At 39.0% G+C, this 17,955-nt stretch overlaps 1 pseudogene; it reads left to right on the forward strand.

Annotated features, from left to right (window-relative positions):
- The first annotated feature begins 3,878 nt into the window (after positions 1–3,878).
- Positions 3,879–15,710, forward strand: LOC116700894 (nectin-1-like; annotated as a pseudogene).
- The last annotated feature ends 2,245 nt before the right edge of the window (positions 15,711–17,955 follow it).

The following is a 17,955-nucleotide window of genomic DNA, read 5'->3' on the forward strand; positions in this document are numbered from 1 at the left end:
TAGATACAGCAAGCTGTTGTATCAATTTAACGGATATGCAGTATTTTTTATCTTGTTCTAGATAGCCAAGGTTGAGTCACCACAACAACGTTTTAAATTACTTTGGCATTGGCAAAAAACTCATAATGTACAACCAGGAATTTAATACAAATAACGTCACAACGACATAGAAGAAGAGAAAGAGAGAAATGAGAGAATTGTGGAGTGACTCTGCTGGACAGCACAGAGTTGTGGCGCGCATCACCCACTTGTTGTTACATACTACACGCACCTAGGCAGCCATCCTGCTGCTAAAGGTAATTTAATAGTAATTGTGTTTTTACTAATTCAGGCGTACCACTGGTTTGTTCATTGTGATTAATTTGCATTTGTATAACTGTTTTTTGTTTTTTTTGCAAGCACGGCACCTCATGTTTTGTAGACAAGTTTTGTTAGCTAGTTGAGATAGCATGTTGTGGTATTTTATATTTGAGTTTAGTACTACCAAAGTCCTAAAAGTGGTCTGCTAAAACTGCTTGCAAAGTATCCTTGTTCTGCGTAAAACAGGGGGCACCCCTCTATAGTTCAAATGATTTGCAGTAACAACTCAAAACGAGTTCACATATGTTCACGTCTCTGTTGTAATTAATATTTTAGTGCTCATTTTTTAGAAAATAAGTTCTACAGTTATATATTTTATCAGATTTATAAGACCAGTAGGTCCTTTTCATGAGAAAACATTGTTGAACGTTCTATTTGTAGAATATTATGTGGTCTGTATTAAGTGCAAGCAACCCTTAACATTACCAAAGCCTGACATGCTTACATCTATTCTCTGGTATTACATTTTAGTCACTTTCTTGAAATCATCCGAGAGTAAAACAAAGTCAACTTAGGAAGGTGATGTTCAAAGAGACGTATGGGGTCCATAAAAAGGCACTAGTGTGCTCCCATATAGCAACCCTCATCAAGATACGTCTTGGACTTGTTGTGGGCTTCATGTCGAAAGCCCTCGCCACACAACGATGTCCTGTTCTTTCCGCTTTAGTTCTGTTCAGTCAAATTGTAGCAGTTCTAGTTTGTCTTGGTGTGATTGTGTCTATTATCAGGAAATGTTGTGATCTGAGTGTTTTTTTTTTTATCCAAATGGCAGTATTTTCATATGGCATTATAAGTTAAGTAAGGTTTTAAGGATCTTCACAAATGTCCTATTTGTGTTTGATGTTTATTGGCTGAATAAATGGCTAATACAGCCAAAGGCCATTTCTTGCCAATCATTTTATATTACATTTTTCAGAAGCGGGACGAAGATTTCAGTGTTACACTGTAAAATACATTAAAAGAGCAGAAAATGAGCATGTCTATTCTTTACTGTAATTAACAGGATGTGTTACAGTGTTACTTGCTGCAATAGTAGGAAAACCTCTTGGTTGTTTTTGCATTTCTTTTAACCAATCCAATCACTTCCGCTGCCAAGATGCGTGACGGTGGTTCTGCAAACTGTGTCTGGGGAAGGAACTTGTTATGAGTGGAACATGTGCACCCCGCAAATACAGTAAACGAGCTATTTGAATAGCCGGATACATGGTTAAACGTATGTTGATTCTGCCATGTGGGTCGCCGGTGTGTACTTTCGTCCATAGCAACTCCCCACCCAACAGTGCCTAGTTAGATCATGTGTGCAAATGTAGATGTATTATGGCGTTGATGTGAAAATCTTTATTATGTGTAACAGATCTGGAGTCTTATGCCATTATGATTGATTTATATTTATATAACACTTAAATAAAATAATATGAAACACGTACTCTGTGTCATACATTAAAATACGTAAATCGTCAGGAGTGACGAATAAGCCCAAAACTTATGTTCAATTGTTTTGGTGCCCTAGTTTAGGTTGTTTACTAGGAGTGAAACTCTTGGTCAGAGTGACCCAGCTCTTCCACACACGGAGTCTTTTCTGTTAGTAAATAAAGGTAAAAAAGTATCAAACCTTTTTTTTGTGTTTTCCCAAATCTGTAAACCCGTTACCAAAAAGCCTCCGCAAAACCTTCACGTCCTCTGATAAACTCCACGACATACAAGAAAAGCTTTACAAATGGCTGCCACTTATGAGAATGATGGAGGATATCCACACAGGATAGAAAAGAAAAGCCAACACCCACTGTGTGCTTCTTGTCTGTTTTTCTGCATGTTGCACATTCACTATAGGAAACAATAGCGATATTGTTCTGTTACGTTCCACCTGTTGTCAGTGGGCTAGTGAGTATATTTCCGATTGTCTAAACAATAGAAGAAGGTGGATGGACCTGAATAGACACAGCAGCAACGAGGAAGGTGAAAGAGATTGGGACCAAAAGATATGAAGGGTCGTGTGTGATGTGTGTGTGTGTGTGTGTGTGTAGTAGGTGGGGGTGGGGGGTGTTTGGGTCTAAAAGGTCGCTGTCTGCCCTAACGTAAAGCCCCTATCAGTCAGTCCACAGAACTCAGGGGGTACACCACGTGGGAGTGTGTGGTGTGTGTGTGTATGTGTGTGTGTGTGTGGGTGTGTGTGGTTGATGTGTGTTTGTAAAGGATAGGGTGCTTGGACCCAAGTAAAAGTATTTGATACATTTAACGTATTTTTAATATTTGTACAACCATGTGGATAATTAGTCACCAAAGCAATGAAAAAAAATGGATAAGAAGAAATTACAACAACTGACTTGGCTGTTCTGTTTTACTGAGCATGTTTTTTTTACGTTTGTTCCACAAGACTAAGGCTAGAAGATGGCCGAGGGTTAATACCACTCTTGCTAATATGGCAAAGTGTTAATGTTGGAAAGAACCAGGGCGACCTGTTTCCAGCTTGCGCAATCTAAGCTAACATAGGTCTGGGCTTGTAATACAAACTTATCCTACTGACGTAGAGTGTGTCAGTCTTTTCAGGGTTTTTGCCAAAATGTGGGGAAGAAAAATTATTCCTTTAATAGGCATTACATTCAATCCTGCCAAAATTTCACAGAAACCCCTTGAAAACAGCAACTTCTTCTCTTAAAAAAATCCTCAGTTAACAAACTGAATCCCATAAGCGTATGTTGTAGTATGGCAAGTCGACTCAGAACACAAACAGATAATTTATGAAATTTGATCATTTTAGAAAAAACACTTTTAAAAGTTTATTCTGCAACATTATACTGGTGGAAAAACGTTAAACACCGTGAATGTCTATGTATAGGTAGTAGGTTAAAAACCTGTTCATAAACAGATTATTAAACCCTAATCTTAAAATACGTCTGCAACAACTTTTTATAATGTAGCTCCTTAGAGCAACAAAGGACTATGTGCAGAGCACTTTAAGATCCTAAATGCTGTATCTACTGCCACTGCTGGCACTCTCCCTCCAATGACCCCCCAAACACCATCACAATAGTTTATAAAGTGGGCAGTTGAGATCATGGAACTCCTTCTCTACTACCACAACTATATAACTTATTAATATAATAAAAAAAATGTGGCGCAGGTTGTACTTGACCTTTATGTGATGATGTGGACTATTTCTGATGATTGTAAGCATTGCAGAGATTTAGTCAGTGATTTGGAAGATTTTGTGTGGTGACATAGCGATCAAGATAGAACGGCACAAATGAACCTTTACCTAAATACGATGTTGCATAGTTAAATGCTTTTTCTGCAGATTTAATATATGAGATGAGCCAAACAAATCTAATAAGTAGGTAATGTAATACACTCTAATCATTATAGTTCTAAATGTGTTTTCATCATTTAGTGATGGAAAACATCATAAACACACACATCTGTGCCCTTTTTCTGGGAATTTTAAATCTTTTGTTCCAATTAATTCTGAACAAATCTCATAATTTAGTTTCCATCATTGAATTTGAATATTGTGGTTGATAATGAGGTGACTGGTTTTCTACTCAGGTATCTATGTGAACCAGTGAAATCATCAACATCCATCATTATTCTAGGTGGAACCAGAGCAGACCTATTGTTGAACCATCCAACGCCGCCAGAATGAACAATATTGGTTTTATAGCATAGTTATTGTATCAGAGCAAAAACTGTAGCAGCTTCAGGGTCAATACTTGATCCAGTATATGATCCAACGGTTGTAAGACGACCTTGATTTTCTCTGTATTTCAGCTGATTGGCTTTTGCTTGTTCTCACAGCTCATTGATGAAGGTTTTAGTGTGTCATTCGGAATACATAAGTTGAGGGTGTCAGGATTTTACAAGTCTACCAAATAAAACAACAAAAGCATAATTTGCGCATCATAGTCTCCAACGTTTAGCATGGACATCTATAACATCGTGTGGCCTCAGGTATGAACAATTAAAAATAAAAAGAAAAAAATGACTGCAGCAAAGAAAACCTGGTGCCTGCATTACCCAGAATGCAACCACCAGCTGGCGATTACTACGTAAACAAACGTCGTTGTTGGGCCATTTTAACTATGGTTTAATGTTGCATGTAACTTTTAGCCTACTTCAATAGCTGTGTCGGTTGGAAAAGAACAAAGGAAAATACCTTATTACAGTTTATACTTACTAAGTGAAAACATGAAAAAAGTAGATAACATGTCAGAACAAAGTACACTGATGCTCCTGGCATTGGATGTGCAATCTGTGACACATTAAGTTCAACAAAACTCTAGAAAATCCCACAAAGTAAAACAAAACAAATTGTATTTTAGGTTTTTAAATAAATAATTCATGCGCTACAATGAAGCTCTTACACAGTCTCGACAGAAATATACTGTAGGATTCCAAAAGACTGTGAATTGTGAACGCATTACTTCTGGTTACCAAAGAGGACTTAGCGCGGTCAGCCTGGTGTGTTGTTAGTCTCTGTGTAGAGACTAGACCAGAAAACTGATGGAACGATCAATATTCATCCATTAATAACATGGAATATTGGATTACATAAGAACCATGAACAATGTCCTTGTTTATATGTTTAAAAAAATACAATACTTCAAACAGAAAATCCCCCGGGTATGGGTACATTCAAAATCTAATTCAGCATTGTGTTCATGTAAATTCTGGTTGTGGCATTACATGTTTGAGAAAGTAAAAGTAACCAGCTAGAGTAGCACTGCTTTACAGTAATGTCAGAGAATTGGTTTCCATCATTCAATTTATAGAGTGACACAACATTACACCGTACTTACATTAGAACCTACTCTATTATTTGCAAACCAGTGTCTTATTTTCTGTTGCCTTATTGGTGACATTATTTCCTTTTTAAAAAGAGGAAGCCAAATAAAAATCTTGGGAAGTAAACAACTATGGCATGATCATCCCTTAGGAAGCAATGTATGTTGGTTGTATGTTGCAAAATTTTGTTTGTTATTGTGAGTCTGGATTTTTAAAGTAAACGTTCAAGCCTAAATTTGGAAAAAAGAGTAAGGTGTGTTTTGTCCCTTATAAAGTAAGAAACACACAAAGTGATTGAAAACATTACAATTCAAATACACATTTGTTGAAGATACTTTATGGTAAATTAATACCATTTTAGAACTTTAAGCAAGGTTATTCAAGTAAATTCGATAAGTAACTTTGCAGTAGTTGGCATGTCTGGTGCATTCCATTTCTTAAGCACTTATCTTTATTTAGTTATACAGTATATTTATTATATACAGGCTACTTTTAATGAGGAGGAAGAGGGGATTTTAAATGGATTAACTATAAAAGTAAATAAATTATTTCTTCATAAAGATGTTAGTAATGATTAAAAATACGATGTAAGACTTTGATATTTTAATCAAAGATGGCTGGTGACTGAGGGTACAATGATGGATATTTAGCAAACAAAGATTTCGTGGTTGTGTGTGGTGTGTGTGTGTGTGTTATACTGTTAACAGGTGTAGAGATGAGAGCAGCCATTGTTTTCGGCTGGTTGTTTAGTGTACAACTTTGTTCCTCATCTGCATCATGCAATACCAACTGTAACATGTATTCTTTATCAAACGACCTGATTAACACCGGACGTCTTTAAAGGTATCCGACAAACAAAAGTAAAGACACATGTCTCACATAGTGAAACGGTTTAATGATGCTGTGGAGTTGTTGGAGGGTTCAAAAAGTCAGTGGCTTATTATACTCACTTAACCAAAACCTTTGACCTCAGCCCACCTCTCACGCTGCTAAAATGGCATTACCTTGACAGCTGAGCTGACATCATGTGCTGACAGTGAAACGCTAAGAGATGTCAGTCTGAGATGCCTTGGGTGTATTTGGTGTGCATGGGTAAAAGTGTGTTTATGTCTTTACCGCATTGTGTTTTACATCCAGGAAGAATGGCCGACTGTGAATGGATGATGGAGTGGGGATTTGGGCTCAAAGGTGGATCTTCGTTGTCGGTTCATCAAAAGCTCTGCCTGTCAAAGATCTCTCAAGGTATTATAATATAAATGTAAAAGACAGTTGTCAACTGGGATACACCCACGTGAATGCAGGATTGAAACATAAAATAACAAATATTTATCTTCATACCCAGGATACATTTAGCAGCAAAAGAGACAGATATTTACTTTTGGAGTTGGTAGAGACCAAAAACAGAGTGAGTGAAAACTTACATTCATCAGGTGGAGATGGTTGCAACAACTTTGCCATATCAACTTAAAAGTTAATGGTATGTCAATGTGTGATGAAACTTGTTCATTGCCCCCGATGGCCAAAGAAACTATTCCGGTTTCCAGACATTATCATTAATTCAAATCAATTCAAATTCGACAATGACCGTTTACTTCAGTGATGTAAAACGGTTCTGCTTATCTACAAAAGTCTATCAGTCAGTCTCTGTGGAAAGGAGACCACATTATAAAACACTAGAAATGGCACAGAAAGAAAATTAGAGCTAGATTTCACATGCCGTAGAGTTTATTCATTAGAGTACACTTACAAGACAAAAGGGCCAAATTTAGATTTACATGTTAAACAGATATTTAAAACAATACGTTTTTCTGTCAAAATACTTTAAGGACCATTACAGCCATTTTGCCTGTGTAAGCCAACAATAATATTATTTATATTGGCTACAATTTCCAAATCACACAAGGAAGTCATTTTCATTTCAGTAAGGCAATGCATTAAGAAAGTCCTGATCTGAACTGCTTACCAATTAGAATAATTAATCCCATATGCAAAAACGTAAATCACTGGCTGCTAACTTGTGGTTTGCTCTTTTTAAAATGGACATTAATAATGAAAAACAGAATATGCAATCTGCCTAAGTTAATTGGCCAAAACCACTGCCCACTCAAATTACATAACTAATAGAACAGTTTCAGGGTTCATACAGAGGTCTTTTACATTTCCCCTCATCATTTATTTTCATTAATTCATCCTTCTATCAAGGTAACATGGCAGAAACTGGTGAATGGCACTAAGCAGAAAGTGGCAATTTCAAATCCCTCCCTGGGTGTGTCTGTGGCCCCGCCCTACAGAGACAGTGTCACTTCAAGAATCTAGCAGAGTGAGCGGCGGACTCCGATCTGGAAGGGACACCACCATCACTTTCTCCTCGCTCCGCCTTTCTGACGAGTCACCTACATCTGTGAATACACACGTTCCCTGCAGGCAACCGAGTAAACACTGTAAACCTCTGTCTATGGTAAGGCAAAATTTGTGATGATCTTATCTCAGTGAAATAACAGTACACATGATGGAGATGTTAAATGTAAAGCAATACACCTCAGCAGTTTGACCCTTGTCACACATCTTTATGATAAGCTAAGAAACCACCAGCTAAAACTATTAAGCTAATGTAAGAGAATATAAAAGAACCAAGACAAACACTGACAGAAGACAGGAGCCGCAATTGCTAATTGTCTGCACTCAGCACCAAGGACAGCGCCATGATTTAGAATACACAGCCCAGTACGGCTACTGCTATTCAGAGCCATGGTCACTGCCCTAGATTCTAATGTGACAAACCCTTAGTCAGAGAAATATATAAGATGGAGGTTCTGCATTAAAATGTATAACAATGACTATACATATGTTATGTATTTTGTTTGTTTTGTACATTATCTTAACCCCCACTGGCGAACTAAGTCTCCCACAATGGGGGTACAAAAACCCTTCACCTAATGCAGAGAAATTGGAGAGTAACAGCGACATGTAAAATATATTGTGATATTGGGTGTTTTAGCTGGCTAATGTTAGCTTGCTAACTTGTTCAGCTACACACCAAATAGAATCTAAGTATTTAAGTTATGTGGGAACACTGCAGCTTTTTCATTAGAATGACAAAACATTATAGACATTACTAAATATAACGTAAAACAACTTTAATACCTTACAATGTCAGTAACAGACACATTTCAGCAGAATTGTGGTGTGAAGACAACAATCCTATGATCCCATACTTTTGAATGCAAGTCATCAAAAAGTTGTTTTAATTGAGAAACCTGTACAAGACCCCTAGGGCAGAAAAGGACATATTGTACAGTGGGCATGCATCTTGGTAATTTGTAACAAGGAGATGGCACCCCACTTAAATCGCATACTGAATGTACCACACAAGAGTGGCTTATTCCCAAAAATGTTAATGAGGTGACTGCTGTTCATATTAGTCTGTAGAGTCAAGTATAGCTTTCCTGTCTGCCTTGAATAGGCTGCCATAAGTTAAACATTAGCAATATTATCATGCTTTAAAAACATGAATGTAAATTACCTATGTTTGGGTATATTTTACTCACGTCAGTTCGCCCAACAACTCAGATGACTCTGTCCACGCCGACGCTGGTTGCTCGTTCACCATGTGAAAACTCCCGTGGCCACCTGCGTCGCTGCAATGGAAAACCACCCAGTACTATAGGTGTGGGTCTGGTGTGTGGTGTGTGGTGTGTGCTTTAGTGGAAGACGGAGGTTTCCTCTCTTTCACCCTACCTTTTTAAAATTTATTACGTTATGTGTACTGACCTTTTGCCTAGTTGTTAATCTCACTAACTACAAGTCAGCCTACATCCGTGTCTCTCTGTGTCGTGACCTGATTCCACCGTTGATCTGAGTGATTGGGAGACAGGTGCCGGGGAGAAGTGACCACCCGGGAGTACAGGAACTCAGACGTACGTTCACTGTCCAGAGTGACTACATTTTGGTGCCAGCCGAGAAACACACAAGGAGACGCTTACCTGCGTCACCACCTACAACGAGGAGTCTCACTGACAGCGTTACCCCGATATCAGTGTGTAAGTCTTTTCAAGCTCATCCTATGCAGGTAAAATAAAACACTATTACAAGCGCATTTCGTTATTTGTTTGTGTTCGTTTTGGTACCAGATGAGCCAGACGTTTCATAACCATACAGTAAAAATATTAACACTATTACAAGCAATTTCCGTTATTTGTTTGTGTTCGTTTTGTACCCGATTGAGCCAGACGTTTCGGTGGAGGGTTTGATGGAAACTGGACCTGAACCGAGAATGTCCAGCTAGCTGCCAAGCTGATGCCAACCGGCTGTCCTCTGTATCAGTGGGACTGTGAGTATAACTTGTTGTTTGGTTTTTCAATCACATTTACTATTCCTAGTGATATCACCTATTACAATGGATCAAGGGATGGTTGTGGTCCATCCTTCCCAGCAACATTGTTGCTCATTCTTCAGCAATATGTACTTAATTTTCGTTTCTATGACAACAAATGCAGCCAAAAACAACACATTGCTTTCCTTTGCTTTGTCTATTCCGTTTTGTCAATACTGTCTCGTTGAAATGGGATAATTCCAGAATTCCCAAAAGTCACTTTATTTTTATTGGGAAATTGTGCTTCTGCTGGTTTGATTAGATCACAAAAACAAGCAAGTAGAGGTCGCAAATGTATAGGGCACTGCATGTTAAATGAAAGTTATGTTGATTGACGAGACTCTTAGTTTCACAACTTTTCTGTATTTTTGCCGGAGTAATGGCTCCTTACCGAGCAATGCTGAGATTCGAGACAACGTCCTACCCTTAAAGGGCCGGCACATATGACCTGAAAGGCACCTATGTGTGATGAACACAACAGCATTGGACACGATCGGGCTCTGGGAGGTCAGCATTACAGGTACGTTCACCGGAGTCTGGGGTCATTTGATTTACACTTGACTACTGAAACAAGAAATGTGTCTGTGTGATTTTTTTATGAGGTTTGTGTGTTTTTCTGTAGAAAAGCCTCTACCGCAGATAGCAAGGGTGATGTCATCAGCGAGTCGCCTTATTACTGGCTGCCGGAGTGTTATGGGCATTACCGTCACAGTCCTGGTGCTCAAAATAAGAAAGTAGAAAAGGCGACTCCTGTAAGTAACCGCCATTAGCTCTCTAACATCCCAACATGTTTGTATCCTCTGTTACCATCATATCATCTAACTTATATCTCTGGAGCAGATGACTCTCCGTCCAGAAAAAATGTCCAGCCATAAGGAAAAGACCAGCAGATGATATCCGGTAACCTTTGTGTTGTGTTTGTAATCACGTTCAAAGAGTTGCCAGTGGGCTTAAGTGGAGATTTTGTACAGAACTGTTTATTATCATGGCATTTGCAGCAAGAATCTATGCAACTCTACAAAGAGATCAGCTTTTGATTCAGATTTGATGTTAGATAAATGCACTGTACTCGTAAATTATCGTTACAACTGTTCTTTATGTGGAACATATGGAAGATCTGTATGCGTTATGTATAGATGTATGTAAAGGCTTGGTCTTAACAGCATTTATAACTGCAAAATGTTGCTAACAACTCATTTAGAGAGAATCTGTGTGATCAGAGGATTTGTCAGGGAGTGCTTTGCATGAATGTGAATTGCGTGTTGGCCAGTTCCAAACCGTCTGAACAGTGCTGATCTTTTAAGGGAACAGAGACGTCCATACTAGCACTATAGGAGGTCGTAACTTTACAGGGTACTTTAAGTACATACTAAACATGTGCCGATCAGATATCTGGGTAGGGGTATGTGTTTGTTTCTAATTTTGATACATTTTTAATGTATCCATTTCCCACAGCACCCGGGGCGGTTTATGAAGAGCGTCCAAACACAGCAGATATGTATAGCTACAGACTGGCCTGCAAAAGGGACTACCCAGAGCCCTACTCCCCTCCCATCAAGCCTCCTCTCTCATTTCTGCCCCAACACCCCTACAACCTCACCAACCGACTACGCAACCAGCAGCAGCGGCACCAACACGCCAAAAAACACTTCCTCCCTCCTCTTCCTCCTTCAACAACCCAGCCATCTTTAGCGTACCCCTGGTACCAGCCTGGCTTTCTCCCCCTGGGAGTGGTGGCGTACACTTTTCCAAAGAGCAGTACGTCTGAAACAACCTCGTCAAAAACTAAAACCTGTAAAGCGAGTCCGATGAAATGACCCAATATAACTCTAACATTTCCTAAGGAAGGCTGGAAAAATTTGGTTAACCTTGCTCATTGTGGATAGCACTGGGAGTCAAAGAACAATGCAGCTTTATTGTTGGACTTAAAATTAAGTCCAGGTTTGAAGCATTTTCTCTTTTATTGTGTATCTATTATTAAAAAGGAAGATTGTGAAACATGTTTTAGGTGTGGAGATAGAAGATCAAGTTAAGATGATTTGGACTGTCATTTGAAAAATTTTATATGCATGGATGTATTACTTTATTGGATATCTCTGAGTCCAATGTGGTTGACCCCTTACTTAATCCTCTATGGTATTATTTTGTAAAAAAAAAAAAAAAAATAGAAATACAGAAAAAAAAGATTATAATTTCCTATTTTACTCTAAGCCACTCTTTATCCTGGGTATACTCATGACCTTTAGTGAGAAACGCAGACCTCCCCATTTGGTTTTAACCTCCTGTTCTATTTACTGTGTTGTATTTTGTATGTTTATGTTTTCTTGCCAAGAAAAAAAATTTAAAAAAACATTTATTACTGAAAAATTTTGTTGGATATGAAATTGATGTTTTATGTGTGGCATCTGGGATTATGTACATTAACACTGGTTTGTTGGATGAGCTTCAATTTTTCACATTTAAATAAAATTATTATGTAAACTGTATCAACAGTGACTGAAAACCACAAAACTATACCAACTCTTCTTCTCTTCTTTACTTGAATATACTCTTTCTCAGGGCGGCATTGGAACGTTCTTATGTAATATTCACCAACATTTAAAAGTCACTTACACTTTTTTTAATAATCTATAGAAGCATTTCTGTTGGATATTTCATTGGAGGTATTTCTAATCTGGTATGATTTCATGCTAGCAGGGCTCGATGGATGGCATGTGGTCATTGGTAATCCACCATTTTGGTCCAGATTGAAAGTTGGAACTATTTGATAGATTGCTTGACATGTTTTTACATCTTGTGCTAAGAAGCAAGCGTTTGCATGCTAACACACAAACTAAATGGCAATATGGTAAACATTATACATGCTAAATACTAAACGTATGCTAATGTCATTGCTAGCTTGCTAACGTTAGCATTGAGCTCAAAGCACTGCTGTGCCTACAGCTTCACAGACTGCTAGCCTGTCTGAGACTCATAGTCTTGTTCCACCAATTATTCAGTACTATAGTTACCATTTTTGCATAAGATACTAATCCTATAAACATAATCTGGTACGCCCTGACCTAGTTATGGCCTACATACACAGTCCACTACAGTGATCTGTCATTGATTTTTTTAATCATCATGAACATGGCCTGAGATGAACTCCCTCTCTGCAAGCAGCTGCAAAGATAACACATATTTAAAAATATTTTTTACGTTTGGCTACTATTCTCAATGAGTAAAGTCGTTATGGGAGCTTAAGAGAAATTTAGAAAATACCTTATACTTTCTGTCAGAGTCAGACAGAACGTACAAAGGGTATTTTCCCTGAGCAACTAGTAGTACAGATCAAATGTTCCAGTCTCATGGGGCATTACACGACTGTCCAGCCTTGATGTTCAGCTTTAGTCAGCGGCTAGCTCAATATGCACGAGTTGGTTTTCTCTTCACATATCCTTTTCTCTCTAGCTCGCATCTTTCATGCCAGTGAGCTTCATGCCGAGGCTCAGAGAGCAATCAGTCACTATCAGAAGGCTGCTAGTTTGTCTTGCTTTCACATATTTGTGCATTGAAACCAATCAGATTTCCTATAACACTCTACACCAAACAATATATGCATTCTGATAACTGCGCCATTGAATCTCGGAAGAGGCCTAGGAAACTCAAAGAGGCATTCAAGATTTATTATGTGTGTTTACTTTCATTTAAGTGAATGTTTATTTTTTTTAAGATAAAGACATAGCTACATACAAAGAGCATGCTAGGCTTAAAAAAAATAAAAAGGATTTAACATGCATTTCAGTGTGAAGAAAAAAGTTTTTGACTATTCCTCCTATTCCAACCTATGATGCACGGTATACCTTTATGCCATTTAAGTATTGCTTTATTATTTTTTTAATATTTGGTGTGATAAACTACAGCCCTTTGTGGTAAGTGGCTGACTCATTTGGACTCTGCTGCATTTCTGTCTTTGGAAAGTGAGGAAAAACTGATCTCTGTCCTGCATTCATTCATGATGCACGCTCATATACATGGTTATGGCTCCACTTAACAGTTCCTCTTCTCTTTTCTCTTTTCTCAACACATTACTCACATTAGGTTATTAATAACACTGATTTAGAAAAGTAGTTCAGGGGATGAGAATGTGTATGGGCAGGTCAGCAATCTTTGCGGTAACTTTAGATCTTTAAATGGAGGCCAGTCAGTGTCATGGCCAGGGCATGTTGCTGGTGAGGAAATACAGACCACTGCTGAAAGATGCCAGATTTCAAATCTATTTAATCTAATCCCATCCGATAGCGTTACGCTGCCCTCTGGTCCTTACGTGACTCTTAAATTAAAGTCTGGAGCTTCCATAATGTGCCAAAGATCACTAGAAATAGAGGGAAAAACAGGTTTTGTCGTTTGTGTAGTATATACAACTTTTTTGTTAAACTTGTATTGAAACAAAGGGCAAAAAAAGATCTTAGACAATTATAAACCCTTTTAAACCTCCTATTTTAAAGATGACTGTTTATATCTGCATTAGTAATCATCACCATTCCCACTTTTTATCACACACACCAGATAATAGGGTGAAAATGTGTTTTAAGTGCAGATAAACGGGACGGCCTATGTGGAGGAAGGCCCATGTTCCGTTTCAGGGTGTGTGCATAAGTGCATGCGTGTGTGTGGCGGGTAAACTGTCCATCTATATGTCTTGTTTTGTATAATTGATGGAGCACAGTATCACGTGTATTCTAACCCCGCAGGAGAAAGAAAGAAGGCTAGAGGGATAGAGAGAAAAGAAGAACACATGATAATTTAGCCCAATCAGTTTAGTTACCCTACGTCCCTTCCTACTCTCAGTCTAATCAGTCAGTGCATGCAACACTACATTCTCCAAGAAACTTCTGGGTCAGAGAAAGAAAAGACACAACCAGGGCATCTCAGGGAAGCCTTATACAAGCAGTTTGTGTAGTCCGGCTGGACCGTTTTATCATCTCTGCTACATTTTTGGAGTAAAGGGTTTTGGATAGGATCATCATGATACCATGGTGGCCCAACTGCTAGGGTGGCTTTTTATTTCTACCCACCACAATGCTCACCCTTTACTCATATGGTAAGGGGTTTCCAATAGCTTTACATTCAATTGCCTTATCTAGTAGCAGTTAGAATGTTTTCCATAAAATGATTTAAAGTTTGATGAACATATTAAGACAAAAATATTATCATTATATAGACTTTAAATAGAATCGTTGTATTCAAATTAAGATTGGAAGTATGGCACAGCAGATTCTTGATATGAGGCTGAGAATTCCAAACAAAATATAACAATATTCTTTTTTATAAATGTATATACAACCAACAGATCTTTTGATAAGGATCACAAATTTGTGACCTAATGTTAGTGTGACATTCAACAGTTAAATACAAACATTGTCATGTTCTTGGTGAAAAAATATAATGGCATTACAGTTTCTAAATGTAAAATTGACATTCTGTACTGCAATTGTTGTCACTTTGGTACTCAAAACATGAACTGATCCCAATATATCACATGAGCTATCTGAATAGATATATTGGCCTGGCCAATTTATCAGTCAGGTTCTAATTCTAAGAAAATAGAATAAAAACTGGAAAAAAATAGTACATATTATTTTACAGATGTAAGGAGTTTTGTCTGATGTTTTTGTAACAGCAGAACATGTACTGGAAGTCAATTTGGAATAACAGATAATGAGCATAGCGAAGAAAAGCTAAGATAGTTGATGAATGAACAAGACAGGAAAATAATTTGACTAATCCAGTTACTGTTTTGGAATACCTGTAAAGCTACAGTGTAATCAATCCTGTAACTGAAACTGGCAGGGCACACAGACACACAAACACAACAAACACAAACACACACACACACACCACACACCACACACACACACCCCACACCACACACACACACATGCACACACACTCACAAACACACACCACACACACCAAACACACACACCACACACACACACACTCACAAAACCACACACACACACACACAACACACCACACACACACACACAACACACACACACACACACACATGCACAACACACGCTTGCATGTCAGGGTATCCTCTCCCCCTTTCAGGGTGGAGATCAATCCCAAATGGGAGGTGGTGTACCAGGCACACCGTGTGTATGGAGTGGTGGGCAAAGCGGTGATCCTGGGATGCGGTCCCACTACCTGAGAGTACATATGGAGCTCACCATGCCGGAACTGAAGCATAAGAGCTGTGGTGTATGATTTGGGAAAGACAGAGGATCCAGCAGCTGGCCCCGACGCTTGGACAGCTCACGGTCATCTCAAAACGTGCAGCTGTGAGTATCGAGAACCTGCCTCTGGCTGCACAGGGCTCGTTCACCTGCCAGCTTTCTATGACATGGAACAAGAGCCAAAGTCTTCTACTACTTGTGCACCTCACTGTCCGAGGTAAGAATCTGCACTCTGAAGCAGATGAAGAACAAGTAGACGAAGAACAATGTTCTTCAGAGATTGTAAACATACCTAACTGGTGAACGTTTCTGAATACAGTTCCGTCAGTAAGCCTTACTCCTGATGAGTGATGTATCTCGGTGGAGGGATATTACGATGTGGATGCGCTGCAATCTGGAAAAATGGCACTGGACCCAATCCAGTAGTGTGGCAGCATGAGACCGCAGCGGAAATCTCAGCCTTTGCACAGGGAAACACCAACATTATCAACGTGACCAACTCAATCGCAACCACACCGGCTGGTACCGCTGTGTGGCCAGCGCAACGCCGTCAACAGTGAGAGCTCTAAACCGCTTATGGCGGACACCTCTGTAGTATTTGGGAGTTTGGGGTAGGATTTGGTTCGTCACAAATTTAAGATATAAATATAAGCCTCAAATGCCAATGGATTTAATTGACATTTAGGGGGTTTATGATATAAAAAACGTCAAATGCCATTTAAAACCATTTTTATTTACTTTCACTTCCTTCTTGGCATTTGATGTGTTGTAGTAATCAATAAATTGCAAGGACATGCAGCTCGGCATTTGCCGACTGAAAACCCCTGTGACACATGCTGCATTGATGATAACTTAAAAAATTCCAACCTACCATAACATTGTCAAACCTGCAACTTGTAAAACCATGCATTGATAGGTTGCATTGCAGACGCTCAAGTATGATCCCATAGGCAAACTGTCAGATTATGTGAGAATACTTCCAATGCTGCAGTGCAGAAATGAGAAGAAGGAGGTGTCTCCTGTGTTGTGTTCATAACATGTCTGTATCTATATCTTGAGTGTGGCATGTCTATTCTCCTCAGTTGGCCCGGACATCCTCAGATAGACGTGACTCCGTACAGTATAACAGAGCCGGGATATTCAGCCCTGGAGAGAGAGACTGTCTCTTTACTGTGTCAAGCCCAGTCCAACCGGCCAGTCAGTACGTCTGGTTCTTACAACAACTCCCAGGTCTACACTGGGCCGCAGTTAAACATCACTAAGATCCTACGCATGCACACTGGCGACTACGCCTGCTGGCACAGAAAACCTACCAACACCCGCTCAAAAAAAACCACAGCCTGACCGTTCTACTGTGAGTGTGATCTGTGACCTCTGACCTTGGACTATGCCATCGCTCTCCTGCTCCTCTGTGAAACTCTCCACCCAGTCCGACTGTGTTCTTCTGTCTTGGTGCTGCAAATAGAAAGGAGTGGAAAGATGATAATTCAGATTAAACATTCATAAGCACAAGACCAAAGAGAACAAATTGTATCGCCTTTGAATTTCAGCATTATTAACATTGAACACAAGTCCTGATCTTTTCACTTTCAATTGAACTGTTTTCAGTGTTACCCAGAAACTCCTTTGCTTCTTCTGTTTAAACAGTCAAACTTCTTTTATCTTATTCATCTGTCATATTTACATTCGTACGCACAAAGACTTTAAAACAGACCCAAAAGCTGCAAATGCAATCATAAATACACAAGCACTCCTACACATAGACCGACTCACTCCACGCACACAAATACAAAAAACACACAACACAATAAACAACACAACACAGCAGAGTGTGGAATTGCTGCAGACCTGTCTCCTGTTCAGGTTGCCTGGGAAGTTGATGGGACCTCTTGGCAGGTACTGCTGTGAAGTCAAGGCCGATGATGCTTGTAGCTTCTCTTCTGTTTTGTTTGTGTGAGTTTATGCATTTTGATTGTTACTAAGATCGGTGTTTGACTTAAAAGAAATATCCCCAAGAGGATAGAGACCATTCCTTTATGTACACATTTTTCACATTAGAGAAGACAGGCTTTGTACTGACTGACATTCATCGTGTTACCTAGGTTCATTACAGGTAAAGGTGGGTAAGTAAATAGATCTTTAGTTAAAAAAGCATTTTCTCCCCATCATTTGGTGATATGTTTCAAACCTAACATCATGAATACGTAAAACCCCAGGTGC

Source organism: Etheostoma spectabile, chromosome 13 (assembly GCF_008692095.1).
Source record: "Etheostoma spectabile isolate EspeVRDwgs_2016 chromosome 13, UIUC_Espe_1.0, whole genome shotgun sequence".
NCBI classification, from domain to species: Eukaryota; Metazoa; Chordata; class Actinopteri; order Perciformes; family Percidae; genus Etheostoma; species Etheostoma spectabile.